Source organism: Odocoileus virginianus, chromosome 6 (genome assembly GCF_023699985.2).
Source record: "Odocoileus virginianus isolate 20LAN1187 ecotype Illinois chromosome 6, Ovbor_1.2, whole genome shotgun sequence".
NCBI classification, from domain to species: domain Eukaryota; kingdom Metazoa; phylum Chordata; class Mammalia; order Artiodactyla; family Cervidae; genus Odocoileus; species Odocoileus virginianus.
The window spans coordinates 23,382,723-23,394,719 of NC_069679.1; positions in this window are offsets into that span (position 1 = coordinate 23,382,723).

Here is an 11,997-nt window from a genome sequence, read left to right on the forward strand (position 1 = left end):
CCCCAGGCAGGAAAGGGTGAGACAAATTGAGAAAGTAGCATTGAAATATGTACATTATCATATGTAAAATATTAATAGATAGCTAATGGGAAGTTGCTGTATAATGCAGGGAGTTCAACCTGGTGCTCTATGACAACCTAGAGGGGTGGGATGGCGTGGGAGGTGAGAAAGAGTTTCAAGAGGGAGGGAACGTACGTATACCTGTGGCTGATCCATGTTGATGTACGGCAGAAACCAACACAACATTGTAAAGCAATCATCCTCCAAGTTAAAATGAATAAATTTTTAAAAAATATTCCCTCAAAAGATAGCCACATCTGAAAACCTGGAGCCTGTAAATATTATCCTTCTGTGGTAAATCTTGAGATGGGGAGCTTATCTAGATTATCTAAATGCAATCAAAGGTATCAAGGAGGCAGAGAGAAAATTCACACACACACATACACACTTACAGAGTGGGGACAAGGAAAAGCCAGTATGAAGATGGAACAAAGAGACTTACAGGTGCTGGCCTTGAAGACTGGAGTGATGTGGTCACAAGGCAAAGAATGTCAGCAGCTATCAGAAGCCGGAAGAGGCAGGAAAGGATTCTCTAGAGCCTCCAGAGAGAGTGCAGCCCTACTAACACCTTGAGTTCAGCCCAGGGATAAAGACTTTGACTCTGGACCTCCAGAATTTTGAGAGAACAAATTTCAATTGTTTTAAGCCAACAAGTTGGTGGTAACTTAGCGCAGCCATAGGAATGTAACACTTGTTATCTATTTATGTTGGTTCCCCACTGCTATGTAACAAAACTAGGGGGCTTATTTATTTATTAAAAAACATTCACTAAATAATATATTAATAACAAATTAATAATCAATTAAATGCCATTTAATAAACATTATTACTTCACAGTTTCTGTGAGTGTGGAATATGGGAACAGCTTAACTAGGTATCTGCCACAGTCTATGCTTCGAGGCTATGATCAAGGTGCGGGCTATGGTCTCATCTTAAGACTTGAAGGAAACATCCAAGTGGAATTCAGTCCTTGGTGAGGTACTAGATTGAGGGCCTTAGGTTCTCACTGAATGATGAGAGGCTGCCTTCAGTTCTTTTCACGTGTGCCTCTCCATAACGCAGCTCACAACACGCAGCTGACTTCATCAGAGTAAGCAAGAGAGAGCTGCAGAGGGAGGGAGCTGAAGCTGACATCCTTGGTAACCCAATATCAGAAGTGATATCCCGTCACTTTTGCTGCATCCTTTTTCTTAAACCTGATTCACTAGGTCTAAGACCTTTCACTGCTCAGAATGATTACTGCACATGGTGAATACATGCATGTGCCAGGAAGCTGACACACGACAACTGCGTGGAACAGAAGCTCCCGTGCTGGGGATCCTTCCAGACCTTGCTCTGGGTACCTCTTTGTCTGGCTGTTCATGTGTATGTGTTACAATGTCCCCTGTAATAAATAACAGTGGTAGTAAAGTGCTTTCTTGAGTTCTGTGAGCCATTCCATCAAATTATTGAACCTGGCAAGGGAGTCACGGGAATCCGCAATTTATAGGCAGCTTGTCTGAGGTACTGGTGGCTCAGACTTGAGACGGGTGTCTGGAGTTGGGGTAGTCTGTGGGTGTGAACCCTTACCCTGCGGGGTCTGTGCTAACTACGGCTAGTGTCAGAATTGAACTAAACTCTGGGACACCCAGTTGGTGTCCACAGAAAATTGGAGAATTGCTCGGCTTAGAAAACCCACACATTTGGTGACAAATGTTGTGGGTAAAAACAGCCCATTACTGGCTGTAACAAATTACCACAAACTTAGTGGTTTAAAATAATATAAATTTTTTCACTTACAGTTTTGGTGGCCAAAAGTCTAAAAGGAATCTTCCGGGCTGCATTCATTCTCTGTGCTCTGTGGGAGAATCCATTCTTTTTTCTAGCTTCTAGAGGTGAGCTGCATTCCTTGGCTGCTGACCCCTTCCTCTACCTTCAAAGCCAGTAGTGTTATTTTCTTGCTGACCTTGCTCTTGTCCTCACATCTTCTGTCTGATATGTCCTACCTGCCTCCCTTTTACAAGGACCCTGTGATTACACTGGACCCACAAGAATAGTCTAGGCTATCTCCCTACCCGGATATCCTTGATTTAATCACATCCACAAAGTCTCTTGCCATGAAAAGTAATATATTCACAAGTTCTAGAGATTAAAGTAGGTATCTATGGGAGGCCATTATTTTTTCAATCATACAATCCTTCCTAAAAGTAAAGTCTCTTGACTATTATCTGGTTTTTGCTTCATGTGTATTTTCTTATACAAAAGGATCTCAAAACCTACCTAACCAGTTTCCAAGATGTCCAAATGAGCCACCAGATTACCCTTGGGTTTTTCTTAAGTCCCATAATTTTAATTCATTTTCACCCTTAAATAATAAAGGGAGACAATAATTCTTAGTACGTGGCAGTAGAGAAAGTGGAGTACATAATTAATTCTAGGGCATTTAAAGATTCTCAAGGCAAAGATAGCTTTCAACTAGAATGCAGAGTATCAAAACAGAACCAGGGAACAACAGTGAGCTATCACCACACAGCTATTAGAATGGTCAAAATCTAAAACACTGACGTGGATGTGAAACAACAGGTGCTCTAGTTCACTGTTGGCGGAAATGCAAAATGGTACAGTCATTTCAGAAGACGGTTTGGGAGTTTCTTACAAAATTAAACTACTATCAAATTATAGGATTATCAACCTAGAAAACCCAAAGCACTAATTAGGGTAGGTCAAAGTGCTGTAATCACCCCACTTCAGTACTCTTGCCTGGTGGATCCCATGCATGGATGACCCTGGTAGGCTGTGGTCCATGGGGTCGCTAAGAGTTGGACACGACTGAGCGACCTCACTTTCATGTCTCACTTTCACACACTGGAGAAGGAAATGGCAACCCACTCCAGTGTTCTTGCCTGGAGAATCCCAGGGACAGGGGAGCCTGGTGGGCTGCCGTCTATGGGATCACACAGAATCGGACACGACTGAAGTGACTTAGCAGCAGCAGCAGCAAAGTGCTGTAATGAACACCAAAATGTTAGTTACTTAAAGGATAAGTTTATTTTTAGTTCAGAGGAAGTGCTATAGGCTCGCAGACAGCTCTTCATGATGTAATAAAGGAACCTAAGATACTTTCACCCTAGGGTCCCACCATCACCTGGGGACTTAATACTATATGCATGGCAATGCTTGCAACATGTATAAAAGGTGTTGGTTTCCAAAGTGGCACCAAATCAATAAAGCCTTTCTGATAGGTAAATGAACCCTCCTTGGAAAAAACTCAAAAATGACCTATTTTATCTAAAGTAGGTTCCTTTGGAGGTACCTTCTCCACCTTAATGATCTTACCAAGTATTTTTCCATCAAAATAGTTTTTCTAGGGTCTTGGCAAGGGTTTGGGCAAGAATCACTCTAAGACACAGTAGACAAATGTATAAGTTAATTACATTAGTCACATTCAAAATGCTCCTGGCCTTAGACACAGGTATAACATATTTAGTAATCTATAGAAATATCAGCTCAGGAACATTTAAAAAAAAAAACCACTGATGGATTGACTGAAACCCTCTGCTTGAAACACATTCTTTCCGGGTACCTGCTTCCTCTGTCCCCTCACTCCTTCTGTCTTTGCTCTGACCTCATCTTTTCAGGAAGATTCTCCTAGACCAGCAGTCCTCAACCTTCTTGGCTCCAGGGACCAGTCTCGTGAAAGACAATTTTTCCATAGAAGGGGGTGGGAGGGAGGACACACACTGACCAGGACACAAACAACAAATGTCATTCTGTCTCAGACACCACCAGGGCCTAATGGTTCTGCCAGTCTAATACACGTTTGACGACAGAAATCCAGTCAGCATCTTGAGGCCAGTTAATTCACCCAGGCCTGTCACTGACCATCATCCTTCACCACTACACAACATGCAAACCCCTCTGATCACATGTCCTTCTATGCTCACCTCGGTTCAGTTCCTCAATGCTCGGCCCCAATATCCACCTATTATCCTCCCATTATTGACATATCAATCAGCTCTTCTCAAGTTACTCTCTGGGATTCCCACTCTTTATAAACTATCCTTGATTATATCTACCTTTCTCCCAAACACTCCATCTACTTGCTTGTCCCCACCTCCCAGTCCTAGGTTGCTCACTGTCTCACTGCTCACATAGAGAAGGGACACACATCATACTTTTCTTGCTTTCCATTGCCACCTTCAGAATAACTACCCCTCCTCCTTTATATAAATATACTTCCATTGAGGGTTGTGTCATCTGCTATAACCTCCCCTCTTTCGCTTGTTATTTTTATTGTTGACTTTCTAGGTGCTACTCACATTTATTACAGAACAGAGCACCTAGAACATACTTATCACCTTCCACTCTTCTCTAGTGCTGTCACCATTCTAGGTCCTAGGTGAATCTAATGTTCATGTGCACAATGTATCTGACATCACAGTTCCTCAATGTTCCACTCTATTGCAGCAATTTACCCTTCTTCCAAATCCAGTTCTTTGCCATTTGCTAAAATCATTCCACTTCTTGGACTAAAATCTTGATAGCTACCCCCAAATCGCATCTTCCCACATTTTCTTACTTTTCTTCTTCAGTATCCCTATTCTTACACCTCATCAATATCTCTAAAATTTTAATTCCATATTTTTCCCAGCCTACTTGCCCCTTTCTATTGATCCAACTTCCTGTAATCCAGGGATCTCCAACCTCCGAGATCTAATGCCTGATGATCTGAGGTGAAGCTGATGTAATAATAATAATAGAAAATAAAGTGCACAATAAATGTATGCACTTGAATCACCCTGAAACCATCCCCCCACCCTCTAGTTTGTGGAAAACTATCTTCCACGAAACTGATCCCTAGTGCCAAAATGGTTGGGAACTACCGCTTAATCCTCTAGTCATCACTAAACAAAATCCTGACTCTGTGCTCTCCTACTTAAAATTCTTCAAAGACTCTTTGTAAGGTTCAGAAATTTCAGATTCCTTAAATGATGTCTTTTATACCTTGGCCTTGACTGACCACTCCAGCCTTATTCACCACCCAACACTCATCCTGAACTCGTTTTATTTGGCTGAGTTTCAGTTCCATTTGTTCATCTACCTAGAATGCCCTTCTCTACTATTGCCTCTCAACTAACTCAATCTTAAAAACAGTTTAATTTTTAAACTAAACTTTTTACTTTAAGATAATTACAGATTCACATGCAGTTGTATGACATAATACAGAGAGAACCCACGTACCCTTTACCCAGTTTCCCCCAATGCTAACATCTTGAATAACTATTGTATAATATCAGAACCAAGACATTAATGTTGATACAATCAAGACAGTAAATAGAGAAGAGTTCCATCACCACAAAGATCCGTCATATAGCCCCATAATAATCACACTCACTTTCTTCTCATCCCTTTGCCTTTCTTAACCCCTTCAATCACTAAGCTACTCCCTTTCTGTAATTTTGTCACGTCAAGAATACACCATAATGATGTTAATATTTACAGTTTGTAACCTTTAGAGATTGGCTTATTTCACTCACTGTATTTTTGGAGAATCATCCACATTGTTGCATGTATCAGTCAGTGTGTGTGTGTGTTTGCATGTGTGTGTGCGTGTGTGTGTGTGTGCGCGCTTAGTCGCTCAGTTGCATCCAATTCTTTGTGATCCCATGGGCTGTAGTCTGCCAGGCTCCTCTGTCCATGGGGATTCTCCAGGCTAGAATACTGGAGTGGGTAGCCATTTCCCTCTCCAGGAGATCTTCCCGACCCAGGGATTGAGCCCAGGTCGTCCGCCTTGCAGGCAGAGTCCCTGCAGTCTGAGCCACCAGGGAAGCCTTCACATATCAGTGGTTCACTCCCAACTATTGTTGAATAGTATTACATGGAGTGGATGTACCTATTTATCCATCAATCCATTTAACCATTAATCCATTTAATCTTAAACTGGCTTGTTTAAAGTTTTTTTTTTTTTCCTATTACAAATAAAACTGCTAAAAAATATTTACGTAAAGGTTTTTGTGTGACTGTAAGTTTTCATTTCTTTGGGATAAATATCCAGGAGTGTAATTGCTGGATCACAGGTCATTACATGTTTAGTTTGTTTTTGTTTTTTAAGAAACTGCCAAAATGTTTTCCAGAGAGGCTATGACATTTCACATTCCAGCAAGTTATGAGTTATCCAGCTCCTCTACATCCTCACCAGCATTTAGTGGTGTTATTTTTTTCTTTTAATTTTAGTCATTCTGACACATGTAAGTGATAACTCTGTGATTATAGCTTGCATTTCCCTGTGGCTAATTTTGCTGAACATCTTTTCATGTGTTTATTTACCTGAAAATTCTCTTTAGTAAAATGTCTCTTCATGGATTTTTCCAATTGTTTTTAACTGTTGAGTTTTAAGAGTTCTTAAAACTCTTAATTCTATATATATTCTAGATATGTGCTTTGCAACTATTTTCTCCCAGTCTCAAACTTGGCTATTCATTGTATTAACTGAGTCTTCCATGGAGGAAAAGATTTCAATTTCGATTAATTTTCAAACTTCCTTTTATGGACCACACATTTAAAATCAAGTCTAAGAAGTTTTTATCTCATCTTAAATCCAAAGATGTTTCTCTTAAAGTTTTTTTTTCTTAAAGTTCTATAGTTTTACATTTTCTATTTAACTCCATGATCCATTTTGAGGCGATTTTTGTAAAACGTAAGTTTCCTCCATTGAATTGATTTTTCACAATAGTCAAAAATAAGCTGGACACATATGTGAATATTTATTTCTGGGTTCTCAATTCTCTTCCATTGATTTTGTGCTTATCCCTCCATCAATACTGCACAATATTGATTACTATAGCTAAACAATGTCTTGAAATCAAGAAGACTAATTTCTCCAACTTATTTTGCCTTTATCAAAATCATTTTATCTATTCTGGTCCTTCTGCCTTCTTGTATAAATTTTAGAATAATCTTGTCTATATCTACAAAACATCTTGCTAGGATTTTGATAGGGAGTACATTAAATCTTCATATCAACTTATAGAGAATGACATTTTTATTTTTGTTGAGTCTGCTAATCCATAAAGATAGTATGTCACCCCATACAGTTAATTTCTGTGATTACTTCCATCAGCATAAGTTTTAGCAAACAAGTACTAAATAAGTTTTGTTAGATTTGCACCTTCAGTTTTTATTTTTTGAGTGATTATAAATAGCACAGTATTTTTAATTTAGTGTTCACATGTTCATGGTTAGTATATAGGAATACAATTGATTTTTATATGTTGATCTTGTACCTACTACCATGCTGAACTCACTTATTAGTTCTAGCAGATACTTTTTCATAGATTCCTTGAAATTTTCTACATAGAAAATCATGTCATCTGTAAATAGGTGACATGACTTTATTTCTTCCTTTTTGATCTGTATGCCTTCTTTTTTCTTGCCCCATTACACTGGTTAAAACTTCAATCACTATGTTGAATAAGAGAAGTGAGAGCAGACATCTTTGTCTTATTCCTGATCTTTGAAGAAAGCATTCAGCCTTCCACCATTAAGTATAATGTTAGCTATAAGTTTCTTTACAGATGTTCTTTAACAAGTTGAGGAAATTACCTCCAGTCCTATTTTTCTGAGAATTTTTATCCTTAGTGAGTGCTGAATTTTGTCAAATGACTTTTCTGCATTTGTTGATATAAGATTTTTCTCCTTTATCTTGTTGACATGATGAATACTGCTTGATTTTTTAAAGTACTGAGCACAATTTTGCATGCCTGGAATAGACACAACCTGGAAATGGTATGTAATTCTTTTCTACTTGGGCTCAAAAATGACTGCAGATGGTGACTTCAGCCAGGAAATTAAAAGATGCTTGCTCCTTGGGAGAAAAGCTATGACAAACCTAGACAGTGTATTAAAAGGCAGAGACATCACTTTGCCAACAAAGGTCCATATAGTCAAAGCTATCTATGTTTTTCCAGTAGTCATGTACAGATGTGAGTGTTGGACCATAAAGAAGGCTGAGCACTGAAGAACTGATGCCTTCAAACTGTGGTGCTGGAGAAGACTCTTGAGAGTCCCTTGGACAGCAAGGAGATCAAACCAGTTAATCCTAAAAGAAGGCAACCCTGAATATTCATTGGAAGGACTGATGCTGAAGCTGAGCTCCAATCCTTTAGCCACTTGATGCAAAGAGCCAACTTAATTGGAAAAGATCCTGATGCTGGGAAAGACTGAGGGCAGGAGAAGGGGATGACAGAGGATGAAACAGTTGGATGGCATCATCGACCCAACGGACATGAGTTTGAGCAGACTCCCAGAGATAGTGAAGGATAGGGAAGCCTGGCGTGCTTCAGTCCCTGGGGTCACAAAGAGTTGGGCAACAACAACTTGTCAATATATTGTTAAGAATTTTTGCATCTATATTCTTTCCATATTCTTAAGGGACATTCATCTGTAGCTTTCTTTTTTTTTCACCATCTTTGTCCAGTTTTAGAATCAGGGTAATTCTAGCTTCCTAAAATGAATTAAGAAACACTCCTTCCCCTACTTTTTCTTTTTTCAAACTTTAAACTTTTTATTTTGTATTAGGATATAGCCAGTTAATAACATTGTGGTAGTTTCAGGTGAACAGAGAAGGAATTCAGCCATACTCCTGTTTTTTGGAAAAGATAATATAGAATATATTATCTTTAGATATCTATAGAATTTATCTATAGAATATAATATTCTATAATATTATAAAATATATTATTATAATATATAGAATATAGAATATCATATAGAATATTATCTATAGAATATGATGCTAATTCTTCTTTTAAAAGTAAAATTCTCTACTGAAAACATCTGGGTCTGGAAATTTTTGTATGGAGAGTCTGCTCATTACAAATTCAACTTCCTTAATAATTATAAGCCAATGTAATTAACTATTCCGTATTGGATGGAAGTTTTTGTTTTTGAGGATTTGGTCCATTTTGTATAAGTAGTCAGTTTATATTTGTTCAGTTTTCCTTTATTATCCTTTTGATATTTGCAGGATCTGTAGTGATATTGCCTGTCTCATTTCTGATATTGGTAATTTATTCTTCTCTCATTATTTCTTAAGCAGTTTTGATGGAGGCTTGTCAATTTTATGGATCTTTTCAAAGAACTAGCCTCTTTATTAAAATGGTTTTCTCCATTGTTTTATGTTTTCAGTTTCATTGAAGTTGAACTCATTTCTGCTCTTATTTTTATTATTTTCTTTGTTTTGCTTGTTTTGGGTTCATTTTGTTCTTTTTCTCCAGTTCTTCAGCTGAAATCTTGAGTAATTTCTTTGAGACCTATCTTCCTTTTCTAATGTAAGCATTTAATGATATAAATTTCCCTCAGCACTGCTTTGGCTGTACTTCATAAATTTTTATTTTATTAATATTGCCATTTTCATTTAGTTCTATATTTACTTTTATTCAGCTCAATTTTTCTGTTTTTCCCCTATTATCTGCCATTTAATTGATGCATTTGCATTTATATTTAGTGTAATTATTGATATTGTTGTTGTTGTTTAGTTGCTAAGTTGTGTCTGACTCTTTGCAGCCCCATGTACTGTAGCCCACCAGGTTCCTCTGTCCATGGGACTTCCCAGGCAAGAATTCTGGAGTGGGTTGCCATTTCCTTCTCCAGGGGATCTTTCTGACCCAGAGATCAAACCTGCATCTCCTGCATTGGCAGGCAGGTTCTTTATCACTAAGCCAAGAGGGAAGCCCTGTTATTGATATATTAGGGCTTAAATCTGTTAACATCATGACATTTTTTGTTTTCTGTTTGTTCTGTTTTTTCATTTCTGTTTTCTTTTTCTTACATTCCTATGGATTGTTTGAACATTTTTTTAAGAATTCCATTCTGATTTTTCTATAATATTTTTGAGTATATCTCTTTTCATATAGATTTTTTTATTTTTTGCTCCTTGTATTATATATATATATATATATATATATACACACACACACATATATATATAATGTGTCATAGTCCACTTAGTCCTTTTACTGTTTAAGTAAGGTGTATAGTCCTTTCCACATTTACATACTTTTACCTCCTTTGTTTATAATTACCTTTAATAACTCCTATATGTACACTGAGAATGATACCGTCAGTGTTACAATTTTTGCTTCAGCCATCAAATATAACTTAGAAAACTCCAGAGAAAGAGGGAAGGCTATTGTGTTTACCTATATTTTTGCTTACTGTGTTTTTTCTTCCTTCCCGATATTCAAAGATTCCTTCTTTTACCATTTCTGTGACAGGAAGAAAGAAAAGATGGCTAAAACATCAAATTCCCTTAGCTTTTCTTAATCCAAAAACATCTTGATTTCCCCTTCATTCCTGAAGGCTATTTTGCTGGTTATGGGATTCTGGGCTGACAGTTCTTTTCATTCAGCACGTCAAAAAACTGTTATATCAGTTCCTTCTGTCTACATGGTTTCTGATAAATAATTGCTATCATTCAAATAATTCTTCCCCATAGGTCAGGTGTAATTTCCCTTTCACTGCTTTCAAGTTTTCTCTTTGTCTTTAGTTTTCACATTTGATAATGATGAATCTTAGCATGTTTTTTGGTTTAGGGTTAGCTCAGCTTCTTGGATCTATAACTTTTTTTTTTTTTTAACCATATTTAGAAAGTTTTCAGCCCTTTTTTCTTCAGGTAATTTTTATACATGTCCCTCTTTCTCCTTCCCTTCCAGGACCCTGATGACACATTTGTTACAGTCCCACATGTTCCTGAGGCCCTGTTAATTTTTTTCAATCTATATTTTCTCTGTTGTTCAGATTAGGTAGCTTCTATTGCTCTGTGTTCCAGTTCCCTGATTGTTTCTCTGTCCTCCCCCTTCATATATTGAGTCCATTACCTGAGCTTTTTATTTCAATGACTATATTTTTTAGTTGTATAATTTTCATTTGGTTCATCTTTATATCTTCTATTTCTCTGTCCTGAGAGGCTTATTTTTTTTCATTTATTTCATGCACATTCATAATTGCTCATTGAGGGATTTTTATGATGATTCCTTTAAAGCTTTTAGTGGATCATTCTAATATTTGTGCCATCTCATTGTTTATCTTTTTCCTATTCAAGATGTTAGTGCACAGTTATCTATTGATAGTCTTTTTCATTCAGTAAGAGATCTTCCTGGTTGTTGATATGACAGGTGGTTTTTCAATTAAAATCTGAATATCTGAGGTATAGTCTTGAGACTCTGAACCTCAAACTTTCTGTTTTACCTGGTTTCTTCTGACAACACCCCAACAGGAGAAGCTGGAGAGGGCAGGAGTAGGTATCACCAGCTCCTTACTGCTAGCTGTACAACTTCGCTGTTGTCTTGGCAATAGTTGATGATAAAATATGTACTACTTTTTCAGTCAGAGAAAGTAAAATAAACATTTTGAAAGACTTAGTTCTTTCTTCCAGAAACTTACCATCAGTCTCAGGTAGGGGGTGCTCCCTCTACCTGTTCCCAGGTCTACGTATACTGGTCTCATTATAGAATTGTCATACTATTTTGTAGATGCCTGTCTACTTGTCTGTCTCCATTAAGCTGCAAGCTTGGTAATGGTACAGATACTGTCTTATCTGATATTTGATCCCTACACTAGAATAGTGTCTGATATGTAATTCTCACTCAATATTTTGGGATGCTATCATTTTGCTGTCCAAAATCTTCAGAACCTTACTAGTAACTTTAAAAGGAAAGTTCACACTCAGTTGGTTATTGAAGGCTTTGCAGTCAGGCTCTACTTACCTTCAGAAAGGAAGCTCCCACCATTACCCTAAATAAGTTATTTCTTTGACCAAAATGCTCACCTGTCTCCAGAACCCTCTTACCAGGCTCATTTCTACCTATCAGTCTGGAAGATAGTGTAGTTGAAGGATCTTATCTGATGTCTTATCACCTTTTTCTTTTGCTAACCACACTGACAAACATCTTCATAGTA